This window comes from Lepus europaeus, chromosome 3, assembly GCF_033115175.1.
Source record: "Lepus europaeus isolate LE1 chromosome 3, mLepTim1.pri, whole genome shotgun sequence".
NCBI classification, from domain to species: Eukaryota; Metazoa; Chordata; class Mammalia; order Lagomorpha; family Leporidae; genus Lepus; species Lepus europaeus.
In genome coordinates, this window is record NC_084829.1 from 130,459,866 (window position 1) to 130,474,975 (window position 15,110).

General features: G+C 38.6%; 1 protein-coding gene across 4 annotated transcripts in view; it reads left to right on the forward strand.

The window, feature by feature from the left end:
* TMEM200A (transmembrane protein 200A) overlaps positions 1 to 15,110 on the forward strand; it is a 96,393-nt gene that overhangs the window by 59,987 nt on the left and 21,296 nt on the right. The gene's annotated exons all lie outside the window — the stretch shown is intronic.

Below are 15,110 nucleotides of genomic sequence, written 5' to 3' on the forward strand. Positions count from 1 at the left end.
CAAGGTGGCATGTACCAATGCCATCTCACTAGTCCAAGTGATCAATTTCAGTTCACAATTGATCACACTGATAGGTCTAAGAATCAAAGGGATCACACAAACAAAACTAGTGTCTGCTAATACTAACTGATAGAATCAAAAAGGGAGAGAATGATCCAACATGGGAAGCAGGATACACAACAGACTCATAGAATGGCAGATGTCCTAAACAGCACTCTGGCCTCAGAATCAGACCTTATGGCACTTGGATCTAGCTGAAGAGCCCATGAGAGTATTTTAGGCATGGAAAGCCAAGACACTCTGGGGAAAAAAAAAAAAAAAGAAAGAAAGAAAACCTAGCTGAAAGATCTCTGTGAGTGAGATCCCAGTAGAAAGAACAGGGCCATCAAAGAACGAAGTACCTTTCTCTGAAGGGAGGAGAGAACTTCCACTTTGACTATGACCCTGTTGGAATAAGATCAAAGTCGGCAAACTCAAAAGGCTTCCATAGTCTTGGCAACTCATGACTAGAGCCTAGGGAGATTACTGACGCCATAAACAAGTGTGTCAAATTGTGAAGTCAACAACAGGAGTCACTGTGTACTTACGTCTCATGTGGGATCTGTCCTTAATGTGTTGTCCAATGTGAAGTAATGCTATAACTAGTACTGAAACAGTATTTTACACTTTTTGTTTCTGTGTGGGTGCAAACTGATGCAATCTTTACTTAATATATAGTAAATTGATCTTCTGTATATAAAGAGAATTGAAAATGAATCTTGATGTGAATGGAATGGGAGAGGGAGCGGGAGATGGGAGAGGTGCAAGTGGGAGGGAAATTATGGGAAGTGGGGAAAGCCATTATAATCCATAAACTGTACTTTGGAAATTTATATTTACTAAATAAAAAAATGCTTAAAAAAAAAAGAATAGCGGAAGTGTCTACAACATGATGCAGTGTTACATTTTGAAAGAATTGGGACCTTTTTGAGCCTTACTTTTTACTAGTTTACTAAATCTGCTATCTGTCCTCTGTTCACACTGAATGCTATGTAGATTTTTTTAAAAAATTTATTTATTTGAAATTCAGGGTTACACAGAGAGAGGAGAGGCAGAGAAAGAGAGAGTGAGAGAGGAAGGGAGGGATGGAGGGAGGGAGAGAAGGAGGGAGAGAGAGAGAGAGAGAGAGAGAGAGCCAGAGTCAGAGCCAGAGCAAGAGAGAGAGAGAGAGAGAGAGAGAGAGAGAGAAAGGTCTTCAATCCACTGGTTCACTCCCCAGATGGCTACACGGCCAGAGCTGCGCCAACGTGAAGCCAGGAGCCAGGAGCTTTTTCCGGGTCTTCCATGCAGGTGCAGGGGCCCAAGGACTTGGGTCATCTTCTACTGCTATCCCAAGCCATAGCAGAGAGCTGAATCGGAAGTAGAGCAGCCGGGACTCAAGCCGGAGCCCATATGGGATGCTGGCACTGCAGGCAGTGGCTTTACCTGCTATGCCATCGCACCAGTCCCCACACAGTATCCTGTTGTTATGAAACCCCTCTTTCTCTGATGCTTCAGTGGAGGGTGTCTATTTCTGTGCTCAGGTATAAAAGAAAAACTATGATTTAGTGTGCAGATGGTTACTGTCTTTGTATAGGTAAAGGAATGTAATAGTGCAGGTGTCTGTAACTGTCATTAGTGAGAATTAATTTTTTCACACTGTAAATATCATATTGATTTTTATTAAGACTTTTTTTGGAAGCAGGGTTTTGGTTGTTGATGTTTTCTTAATAGTAAATTAGGTTTAATAGTTATCTCATAGTAATTGCTACTGTGGTTTTCCTTTAAGTTATAAGATAAGAAATGCTGTAAGAGAACAGAAATTAGTTCCAAAATCACTTTCATCAGTTGGTGTTTGACTCCATTGGGAAGATTCAAAGATTATTTCACTAAGAAAAGATTATCATGGTTCATAGTCATTAAGCCTTTTGCTTGTTTTATTAGTGGATTAAATGTTTATCTTTTGATTGTAGTCTTGCTCTGTGTGTGAGTTTGTGTGTCTATACAGATAGGCAATTAACAGTAATTCTCTAGGAAAATGAGACCCAATAGCACTTGCAGAACCAAACAATTTCCTCAAACAGCTTCTTTCTGTTTGTTCCTTATTTCAGTAAAAGGTGCCACCATCCATCCAACTGCCCAAGGCAGCATTGCCTCCCTTCCCTCACATCTAATGTCAGTGCCTTTTTATTCCATCTTCTAAATGCTCTTCACCTCCATGGCCACTACCCTGGTTCAAGTTTACATAATCTCTTGCTGGATTATTGCAGGGGCTTTTAAGGAAATTATTTATTTGAAAGATGAAAAAGAGAGAGAGAGCATGCTCTCATTTTCTGGTTTACTTCCACATGCCTGCAACAGCTGTGACTGGGCCAGACTGAAGGCAGGAGCAGGAAAGGAGCAGGAAACTCCATCAAGATATCCCACATTGGTAGCAAAAGCCCAATTACTTGAGCCATCACCTGCTGTCACCCTGGGTAAAAAGTAGCAGGAAGCTGGTATCAGGAGCAGAGCTGGGACTCAATCTAAGGCATTCCAGTATGGAACATGGGTATCCCAATGCCTGCCCTGGCTTTGTAATGGTCTTCCTACATCTGTTTTGGCCCCTTTTGCTACAATGGCAAAAATCTTACAGAAACACAAACTTGAGTGTGTTGTATCTCTACTTGAGGCCTACTTATGCTGTCTCCTAAGAAAGTACAAAACTCTAAGTAGATTTACGAAATCTCATGTGATCTTGCTCCAACTGTCTTGTCTCTCATCCTTCCCAACCCAAACCACATTATTATCTGGTAATTTCTTTCAGAGCAGGTATTCCACCACTCAAGTCTTAGCACATGCCGTTCTTCCCTCTCCTTCTGACACTATCTCAGGTTTTAAAAAATTTTATTAGTAGTAATCGACATATTTATGGACCATAAAACATGTCTATACACACATATATAAATGTAGATAGATAGATAGATAGATAGATAGATAGAGGAAGGAAGGAAGGAAGGAAGGAAGGAAGGAAGGAAGGAAGGAAGGAAGGAAGGAAGGAAATGCACTGTGACCAAGTCAGGTTCATCAACATTTCCCCTTCTTTGGCATTACTTTATACTTGTAGCCTTGGAGCTGCCTTCTTTCATCTGTTTATAAAAAACAAACTAGGTTATTCTGTTTGAGTTCAGTAACCCTACTATGCTGTGAAACCCTTATTCCTTCAATCTAATTGATTTGGTACCCTTTATCCAAACTGCTTATATCCCAGTTTAAAGTCACTTTCTCAAACTACTTTCCAAAACCATTCAGAGTAAGATCAATCTCCTCAGTGTTCACCTCCATGCCATTGTGTTTTCCCTCTTCTTTTTTTAAAGATTTATTTATTTGTTTGAAAGTCAGATTTACATTAAGAAAGGGAGAGGCAGAGAGAGAGCGAGAATGAGAGAGAGCGAGAGACAGCAAGAGAGACAGAGATATCTTATATCAGCTGCTTCACTCCCCACATGGCCATGATGGCTAGGCTGGGCCAGGCTGAAGCCAAGAGCCAGAAGCTTCTGTGGCCCAAGTATTTGGGCCACCCTCTTCTCATTTTCCCAGGTGATTAGCAGGGATTTTGATCAGAATTAAAGCAGCCTGGACATGAACAGGCACCCATATGGGGTGCTGGCACTACAGGAGGTGGTTTAACCCACTTTGCCACAATGCTAGCTCCGTATTTTTCCTTCTTAAGGAACATAACCTTGGTGATTATTTGTTCACTGTCTTCTACACTCAAGGATTCAATATAAGCAGGTGAGAATCCCTGGCCTCTGGCAGAGAGCTTGACTCATAGTGGATGCTCAGCAAGTATTAGATGAATGAAAATAAATAAGTGAAATGAGCAAGTGAATAAAAGACCAATTTGAATGCCATGAAAATACTTTTACAGTTGGATTATTCTGGCCATCTGAGTTTGAAAAAATAAAGATAGGACAGTTGGAGTGCAGATGACTGGTGCTTCTAAGTTAGTTTGAAACTATCATCAACAGTTTTTTCTACCCAGGTTGAAACTGATTTGGCAGTGTATGTGCACACATAGTAAGTCTTTCAGATGAATAAATTCAAATATATTTGTTAGCTCTGCACAGTGGAAAGATGCTTTATGCAAATATACATTCTATGTAAAATCTCGAACATATTTTTAAATTTAAATTGTACTCATGCTACAACATTTCTAAGCAATTCTCTAATTGTGTAAAGGCTGAACCAGCATCATCACTTTATACTCCATGGAAATTTGCAGTCTTATTAATGGTGAAGCAAAGCCAAGAAGCAAAGAAAAAGTCAGAAAACAAATCAAAGGGATGCCATAGAGCCCAAAGCATATGTATACTCAAAGTTTTTATTCCAACTTTGATTGCTTTTAATTTGTACACAGTATCAGTAAAGCTGTTTACTTGGTTATCTCATTTCTGAGGCCACAGCAGATAAAAGCTCTCAAACAAGAAGTGGACAGGGAAGGGAAGTTGCAGTAGCCTGCTATCACCAAATGCTGATGCTGGTTTAGTGGAGTTATCTCTCCCTCTTCTGGACTCTTTGGTCCTTTTCTTATATGAGCAAGCGAACCACATTCACCTGGTGGTGAGATTTTGTGTTTAGATTCACTTCCCATTCTTGATCATAAGCCTCTTAAGGAAAAACATTGGCCTTTTATACAGCTGTCATTAGAACACACAAACTATGTCATGGTTGATATTCATAATCAAAAGGGAGCAAAGCGAAACAACTCTGAGTCATCCAGAGAAAATTAAATTATGTTTAATCTTGTTTGAGGAGCCTGGAAGGAAGTATTACATTTTAAAAATATTTACATCCCAAATAATGAAAGTAAAAAGCTTTTGTTCTAAAATATGTGAATACAACATTATTGCTTTTTTTTCTAAAGCCACTTATAAACCAGAAATGTCCCAGAGCTAAAGGTTTACCATACACTGATTCCAATTCTATTATCATTTACAAATGCTTTCAACTCAGTCTAGCTCATGGCAGCCTATGAGAAAGGGAAAATAAATATGTCCACTTTAAAAACCTGGAACCATCACTTGAATTATAATGTTAGGGTTATAGCTATAAAGGGTGGAGTTGGGACCAGAACTTCTAGTTAGTTTATGGTGCATTTAACCATAAAAGCAATATGGTGGCATGATAAAATCAAATATCTGAGTTTGTGCCTTTCTTCAGTGACACTGTCACAGTGGGCAATTCATCTCTTTAGATGAGGACAATCTCTGATCAATTATTTACTACATGATATTTCACATTTTAATGTAGTGAAATGTGAACTAGCATCATTGAAGGATTCTTTATTGAATAAGCTGTTGTATTTTGCTTTGGCTCTTGGAGAATTAAGCAAAATGTGTTAACCCAGTGATATTATTCCATTATTACTGCAGTAACAAAATAGCAGAGACTGGGTAATTCATAAACAACAGAATTTATTGCTCATAGTTCTTGAGGCTGAGCAATCCAGGCTCAAAGTGCTGGCAGATTCTGCTTCAGAGTTGGTGCCATCCTTACATGGTAGACTGCAGAAGGGCAAAAGAATGCTGTGTGAAGCCTCTTTGATTTGGGTGCTGTCAGCAAGCCTGAAGCCCTAGTGACCAAATCATGTCTTGAGGGCCTCACTTCTCAAAATTATCACATTGGTGGTTAAGTTGCAACACACAAATTTTGAGGGGACACATTCAGAACATAGTACCATTTCTGCATATTTTAGTAAATGAACTCTTTCATTTCTTCACATATAACACTATGTCAGCCAAAATGTTATGTGCAATAACAAACAACCCCCAGTATCAGTGATTTTAAACAACCAGGGTATATTCCTCATGTCTATGGTGGCTTCACCAGCAGCTATTCCATATCAACCCTATGTGTCATCTGAGATGACTGACTGTGCCATCTGGAAAGTTGTTGGTCACCATGGCAAGGAAAGGGGTCAGATCAAATCACACACTGGCACTTAAAGGTTTTGTTGCCAGGAAAAGATACATCTCTTCACTTGCAATTGGCTGACCAAAGTCACCCATCTTTGCCGAATGTCATGGGGTTGGGAAACTACAGTCCAGTGATGGACCCATGGGCATGGAAGGGCAACTGGAATATTAATGCTCTCTAAAGACCACCACCCATCGTTATCAGGTTGTTAGGAGAACTAACTAACTTAGGGAATGTCAAACATTAAGCACAGCGCTTGATATTTTATAAGAAATAAGTCAATATTACAGTTTGTTATGACTTAACATAGATTGCAAACTTAATAATGACTTGACACTTATTTTAGCTTGTTGCATGTTGTGTTACTTCAGAACTTGAAATTCTTGAAATTAGGCCTGTGTTTAGGAAAAACTAGGGCTGCATAACCTTCTAACCTTGCTTGGTGGAAAGATCATGGAGTAGTACAGAGACATGGCACCATGAAATGGTTGAGAGACTCATGACTTAGGTTTACTGATGGTGCCTTGTTATCTTCTATCCAGATGGGAAATTTTTGATTTTTAAATTGCTAAAGAACAAAGAGGGTTGGGAATGTAATTTCATCTATAGAGCCAAGTTCATTATTTTTTAGTGTCCAACCCTGTTTCAGCATGTTCCTGTCCACCAGGTTAAGCTGAAGAACACACAGTTCTCTGGGTGCCTTGAAATGCTCTTCTTTTTTTTTTTTTTAACTTTTATTTAATGAATATAAATTTCCAGTGTACAGCTTATGGATTACAATGGCTTCCCCCCCCCCCATAACTTCCCTCCCACCCGCAACCCTCCCCTCTCCCGCTCCCTCTCCCCTTCCATTTGCATCAAGATTCATTTTCAATTCTCTTTATATACAGAAGATCAATTTAGTATAAAGATTTCAACAGTTTGCACCCACATAGAAACACAAAGTGAAACATAAAGTTTGAGTACTAGTTATAGCATTAAATCACAATGTACAGCACATTAAGGACAGAGATCCCACATGAAATGCTCTTCTTACACTTCAGAGATTCTGTGGTTTTTTTCAGGTTAACAGGAAGGATGTCAGATCATAGACAAGGCAGTTCAGGCAAAAATAGGATCTCTTGGTCATATGAGTCCTTCACTCCTTTCCCCTGGGATGAGACATTTCTCAGACTTTACGTCTTCATTATTTCTTTCCTCATAAATAGGAGAAAATGAGTCCCTGTGATTGATTGATAGATGATTGATAGCATTCTAACACAGAAGACTGAATATGGCACTTCAGTTGGCATGGTGTCTTCAATGGGCTGTCCTGGCCTGTGAGCTCCTTTGAAGTGCAGGTTGAGTCATTCTTTAGCTTTTGGCCCCAGTACCCAGCAACACTTGGAACTGGGTTTCCTGTCATAAGGACTGAAATGAAGGCATAACACAACAACATTGTCCTCATTTAAAGGAATTCTTAGGGAGAGCACAGTGGGACATTGTAGCAGTGCAGGGCCCCTGAAATCCCATGCATATTGTCTTTTCCTTTCTATTCATTTCTTCTTGTGAACTTCGTGGCTAGGGTTGTGACCATGGTAGAATCCTTGTGGAGATTACCTGATTACCTGATTACAGCATGTGCTGGAGACGGCTGCCTCTAGCTATATTTCTCTCAAAATAGCATTTCTTTCTTCTCTTTCCATCTCTTCTACTCCCCCAAAAGAATCCTTCTTTAGAAGATATGAAAAAAATACAGTCTGCAGAACCCACCCCACCCCCAACACACACATACACCATACACCCTCCCCCAACATTTTAACTCAGTAGAGGCTGGCTTGTGCCAGAAGTTCCTCCAGCTCATTGAATTTCAGACTTCAGCAGTCATCTACCACCAGAGGGCTTATTCAAACCTTTTTCTTGACCCACCTGGTCCAGGGTTTCTGATCCAGTAGGTGGAAGTGGCCTATGAATTAATATTTCTGATAAGTTCATGGGTTATACCAGAGTAGCTATCCAAAGGCCATACTTTGTGCAGCACTGCTCTATCTGAGCTCTTCGTGTCCTCCTCCTACCCCTCCTGACTTCTGAGACTTCCTGATGCCAGCTTCTTGAAAGCTACTGGATTTATATAATGTTTTGTTTTTCTTTGATTGAAGTTTTCTACAATCTGTCCTCAGTATCCATAGGGTGTTGGTTCCAGGATTCCTCTCATATACCCAAATCCTCAGATGCACAAATACCTTGTATAAAATGGCATTGGATTTGCATATAAATTCATACATCTCCCTGTATACTCGAAATCAATTTTACATTATTTGTTACACCTAATGCTGTATAATAGCTGTTATATCATGTAGGGGATGCTGAGAGGAAAAATAGTCTGTACATATTCAGGAAAGATATTTTTTTCCTGGTTATTTTTAATGCATGGATGGAGAATTATGTACATGGAGGGCCCTCTGTATTTTGGGTGCACAGCTTGATATTTTGATGTACATACATACCACAATTTAGTTACTGTGGTCAAACTAATCTATCCTTTTCTTTGCATATTTATCTTTGTGTATGTGTTTGGAAAGAACACTTAAGAGGTACTCTCTCATTATTTTTTCTTTGAGAACAAGTTTGACTGTTAACTCTCATAATACAACTCTTTGAGGACAGAAGTCCTGCATCAGAAGTTAACACACAATGACTCCTGTTGTTACTTTCACAATTAGCACTCTTTTGTATGATGTCAGTGGTTACTTGAGGCTGTTGACATGAGCTGCCTAGGCTATGGAAGCCTTTTGAATCCAGAAACTCCATTGGTTTTTAGGCAAGGCCATAAGCAATATGGAAGTTCTCTCCTCCCTTCAGAGAAAAATGCATTCTTCTTTGATGACCACTTCTTTCCACTGGGGTCTCACCCACATAGGTCCTTAATGTAGAATATTTTTTGCCACAGTGTCTTGGCTTTCCATGCCTGAAATGCTCTCATGGGTTTTTCAGCATGACCAGAATGTCTTAAGTGCTGATTCTGAGGTCAGAGTGCTACTTAAAGCGATTGTCATTCTCTGAGTCTACTGTATTGACTGCTTCCCAAGTTGAAGCATTCATTCCTTTCTAATTATATTATTATTACCAAGCATTTAATCCTATCCATATGATCACTTTAACACTTAAAATGCTATTTTTACAACCAAGCTTAAGGAGATTTGGGGTCCCATGGTAGGTTTTTAAACTGTACCTTTAGAAATAAGCCCAGGGGCCAGTGCTGTGGTATAGCAGGTAAAGCCACTGCCCACAGTGCCGGCACCCCATGTGGATGCCGGTTTGAGTCCCGGCTGCTCCACTTCTGATCCAGTGCTCTGCTCCGGCCTGGGAAAGCAGTGGAAGATGGCCCAGGTCCGTGGGCCCCCACGCCTGCATGGGAGGCCTGGAGGAATCTCCTAGCTCCTGGCTTCGGATTGGTGCAGCTCTGACCATTGTGGCCAAATGGGGAGTAAACCAGCGGATGAAGGACCTCTGTCTCTCTCTCTCTGCCTCTCCTTCTCTCTCTGTGTAACTCTGACTTTCAAATAAATGAATAAATCTTTCAAAAACAGATGTAAGTCATAGGAATGTATGCAGAACTGTACAGCTTTACAGTTACAAACTTCATACATTTCATAATTACAACTTTAGGAAGATGGTGTTTCTTCCTACTGTGCCCATCCTCTCACCCACACCCCCAACCCCTTCCTCCTCCCTCTCTAATCCCCACTCTTATTTTTTACTATGATCTATTTTCAATTATCTGTTTACTTGTATGAGTAACTCTATGTTAAGTAAAGAGTTCATCAAATAGTATGAAAAAAAAAAAAACAAAAAACAAAAAACCCTGTTCCTCAACAGTCAAATCAAAGGCTATTAAAGTCATTGCTTCTCAGAGTGTCAATTTTACTTCTACAGATTGCCTTTTAGGTGAATAGCTGCTCTCTTAGAAAATTTCAAGTATACCATAAGGTATTGCCAACTGTGTTCCCCTGCTGTAAATATATAGAACTTACTCACCTGTGTAACTGAAACTTTGTATGATTTGACCAGCATATTCCATTCCCCACCCACTTCAGAACCACCATTTTATTCTCTTTTTCTATGAAATCAACTTTTTTAGACTCCATATATAAGTGAGATCATGCAATATTTTTCCCTCTGTGCCTGACTTATTTCATTTAACATGATGTTCTCCAGGTTCATCCATTTGGTCACAATGGCAACTTTTTTTTTTTTTCCTTTTGAAGGCTTTTTAACGACCGTGGACATTTAGATTGATTCCATGTCTTGGCTTTTGTGAATGCTGCAGTGAATGTGGGAGTGCAGGTGTCTCTTCACTACACTGATTTCATTCTCTTTGGCTATTTACACAGAAGTGGATTGCTGGATCATATTGTAGTTCTATTTTACGGTTTCTGAGTAACCTTCCTATTTTCTCCATAAACTGTACTAATTTAGATTCCCACCAACAGTGTCCAAGTGCTTCCTTTGCCGTATGTCCTCACAAAAAGATTTTGTCTTTTGGATAATAGCCTTTCTAACAGGTGTGTGGTGATATGTCATTGTGTTTTTGTTTTTATTTGAAAGGTACAGAGATAAACACACACACACACACACACACAGAGGGAGGGGGTGGAGAAGTGGAGAGGGGGAGAGAGGGAGAGAGAAAGAAATAGGGAGAGAGAGATATAGAGAGATCTTCATCTACTAGTTCATTCCCTAAATGCCCCCCACAACAGTCTGGGAGGGGCCAGGCCAAAGCCTAGAACTCCACCTGTATCTCCCACATTATTGCAAGGACTCAAGCACTTGAGCCATCATCACCCATGCCTCCAGTATGTACATTATCAGAGAGCTGGATCAGAAGCTGTGCAGGTGGGACATGGACCAGGCACTATGATACAGGATACAGTCATTCCAAGTTGTGGCTTAACCCACTGCACCACAATAATCACCCACATCGTAATGTTTAACATTCCTATTGCAGTGTCTGAATTATTTTTCTTTTGATATTACAGTATTAGCATTGCTCTTTATATGTTTACCTGAATGTTGTTTTGACTGCTATGGATTATGAATTCCTAAATATGAGAACTGATTTTTCCTACCAGAAGACCTTATAGAGAAAGCCAAGAGGGTTACCATCTGGCATTTATGAAGGCTGTATTTGTTTCTTGATAGATGAGCACAATTGAAATTATATTAGTTGTTGTGCAGGGTGAGCTCTTTTCCATGTGGCTTATCTGGCTGTTTTCTTTTTTCTTTTTAATTTTTTGAGATAACATATTTTCAATTTACTTTGCAGTCAAAGGCTTAATGCTCCACAAAATAAAGAGTTCAACACCCAAAAAGTGAAAAGACCACAGGGAAGGGCCATAAACAGCAATCAAATGAAAAGATGTCAACTTCACCAATATACAATAAACTTCAAGATAGTCACAGATCATCAAAACTGTAGTAGTATATAACTCCTAATAATTTGCCCAACAAAGATTCAAAATAAAATTTGGCAAAACTGTATTTGTAGCAAAACTGATACACATATATTTTCTTTTTGTTTTTATTTTTTGACTTTTTAAAATGTTTTAGCTTCCACACATGGAGGATGACATGCAGAATATTCTGTTTCTGTGTCCAGCTTGTTTGACTCAACATGATGTCCTCCAATTGCAACCACTTAATGCAAATGATAGAACTTCATTCTTTTTATAGCTGAATAACACTCCATTGTGTGTGTATAATATATATATATGTGTGTGTGTGTATTATATATATATGTATATATATAATATTCTTTATTCATTTGATGATGGACACCTTGGTTGATTCTAAATTTTGACCATTGGGAACAATGTTGCTATAAACATGGTGGTGCATCTCTTTGATAAAATGCATTCACATCTTTTGGATATTTAGCCAGTAGTGGGACTGATGGATCATATGGCAAGCCTATTCCTAGTTTTTAAAGAATCTCCATACTATTTACCACACTGGTTACTATAGTTTACATTCCCACCAACAGTGTATAAGAGTTCCCCAGTCTCTATGTCCTCACTAGCATTTGTTGCTCTCTGTCTTTTGGATAATAGCTATTCTGATGTTATGAGGTGATACCTCATTATAGTTTTGTTTTACATTTCCTTGACAGCTAATCATGTTGAGCATTTTTTCATATGTTTGCTGGTGATTTGTATTTCTTCTTTTGAAAACTATCTATTGAAGTCCTTTGCCCATTAACTAGATTGGTTTTTGTTGTTGTTGAGTTTTTTGAGTTGCTGATAATCCTGGATATTAATCTTTCGTCACATGGGTAGCTTGTGCATATTTTTTTCCTATCCTGTTGAATGTCTTTAACTCTATTTATTATTTCCTTTGATGTGCAGAAACTTCTTGTTATCTCTGCTTTTGCCCTTTCAGTATGATATTGGCTGTTGGTTTGTCATATATAGCCTTTATAGTTTTGAGGTATGTTCCTTCTATAACTAAGTTGTGAAGGATTTTTTTTTGTCATGAAGGAATTGTTGAATCTTACCAAATGCCCTCTCTACATCTCTTGAATATGCTTCTTATCCAAGAAGTCATCAATGTCTTGAAGTGTCTCTCCTACATTTTCTTTTAGCAGCTTCATAGTCTCAGGTCTTAAATTTATGTCTTTGATCTATCTTGAGTTGAATTTCATATATGGTGAGAGGAAGGGATCTAATTTTATTCTTCTACATATGTATATCCTATTTTGCTAGCACCAATTATTGAAGATATTTTCCTTTCTCCAATGTATATTGTTGGTACTTTTGTGAAAAGTAAGTTGGCTGTATGTATGTATATTAATTTCTGGGCTTCCTATTCTGTTCCATTGGTCTGTGCATCAGTTTTTATGCCATAGCCACTTGAGACTGGCACTTTTGAGGGAGAGAGAGAGGGGAGGGAGGAACAATGCTGCCTCCTCTCCTGGAGCAAATTAGTTGTTTAGACCCCAGTCAGCTCCACAGGCTGTACTCAAAGTGATGGCTGCCCTTGGAATTCTTGCAGTCAAAGCTGCTGCTGGTGGGGCACTGATGCCTGGGCGCCACAGCAACTTCTTCCTACCCAATCTGGGGAGATGATGATACAGCTGTGTAGATGCAGGGTGTGGCTGTCCTCTTCCTTGCTGCCACATAGAGTTTCTGTTCTATCACTTCTCTCCTGAAAATGTTTCTCAATCCGTCCCCTGGGAACATGGTCTTTCCTTTATTTTCTGGTATCTTTAAGCAGGTCAGGTCATTTGGCTTCTCACTATTCAGCTCTCTTAGATATGGGGTGTTTTCTTTATGTGTGGAATTTGTCCCTGTGCCTCAAGTAACAGCGGGGCATTTTGGTTGCTTAACTGACACCAGTCATAGGTGTTTGTACGTGTATGAGTTTCAAATAAATAAGGTGACTTATCCATTCTGAGATTTTATATTTAATTAACATGGTTTTGAGTGTTCTGCAAAAAATGTTTTCTATTTTTTGGTTTTAGGTTTGTTGAAGTGTATATTTTTACAGTAACAGTCATCCTTGATTAAATGACTTCTTACATATTAAAAATGATTATATGGTATTCCTTTGTTTGAATGTACCCTAAGTAGCTAACAAATCAATGTGTTACAATAATTGAAAAACAAACAAACAAACAAAAAAAAACTGTTGCCAAATTATCCCCTAAAAAGAGATACAAATATTGCTAACAAAAGAAAAAAACTTTTGTGGCTATTTCTTTAAATTATACTTCTTATATGATACTGTAGAGAACAATGAAATCTTTAAATTTATTTGGTTTAAAAATATTATTAATCAATTTGGAGTGTTAGTAATAATTTTTTAATATCCTCTTAGCTTTGGAGACAGATGGTCCAATCTGCCACAATAAAGAGATAAAATACCAGAAATTATGCCTCTGTGTCCACAAGAAACTAAATAGATTATTTGTTGTTGCCATTATGTTCATTTTGGAATATATTATCTTTATGCATTTTTGTGTGTGTTTCTTTTTGTTTTGAAGCATTTGATTATTTCTCATATATGGTTTTGGAAACTTTTATAGAAATTAGTTCCTATAATGGTTAGAACTTGAATTCATTCTGTGCTCACTTATAAATGGAGGTTATTAAGGGCATGTACTGTGCAATGCAATTCATGAACCAGTAGATGGAAGATCTTTCTCTCTTTCTCTCCCTCTCTCTCTGTGACTCCAACTTTCAAATGCAAAAATAGATACATCTTTTTTAAAAAATACATCTTTTTAAAAAATAACATATTTCCGCACTGAATTCTAGATTCATAATGCTAAATCCTTCTTTATTCCCTTCATCTCTTTGTTTTCATTCAATATTTCCAATTATAAGCAATTATGCTTCCTTCTCCTAATTCTATTTTGGTTAATGTGCAGTATGATGAAACAGAAATTCAGTGTTCTTTATGCTAAACAGTTCTGAATGTGAAACGTTCTTCCACTTCCTGGCTGAATGACATTGAGTAAATATTAATTTTCAGATTTTCTTCACTCACTTTTCTGAAGAATAAATTAAGATCCTAAGAAAAAATCATGTCTTAATAAGTTATAATTGCTATTTAACTTCTAATTTTTAACTCTTCCCTCTGTTTTCATTCTTTCCCTAAAGTTTGCAGAAGAATAATTTGAACATCTTGATGGTTCTTTTGGGAAAGATTCAGGATAAAACTTCAGCGTGAGTGTTTTGGTGCAATAGGTTAAGCTGCAGCTTGGGATACCCACAACCCATATCTCAGTTCCGATCTAGCCTCCTGCTATTAAGATTTATGTTACTTATAGAAAGGCAGAGTTACAGAGAGAGAGGAAAGACGCAGAGAGGGAGAGATCTTTCATGTACTGGTTCACTCCACAATGGCTGAGGCTGGGCCAGGCTGAAACCAGAGCCAGGAGCTTTTTCTGGGTTCCCATGTTGGTGGCAGGGGCCTGAGCACTTGGACCATCTTCTGCTGCTTTCCCAGGTGCATTAGCAAAGAGCTGGATGGGTAGTAGAAGAGCCAGGACTTGAACTGGTGCTTTGATAGAGAATGCTGGTGAAGTAGGCAGAGTCTTAACCCACTGTACCAAGGTGTTGCTTCCCCGCATAAGTATTTTTAAAACACAGTTT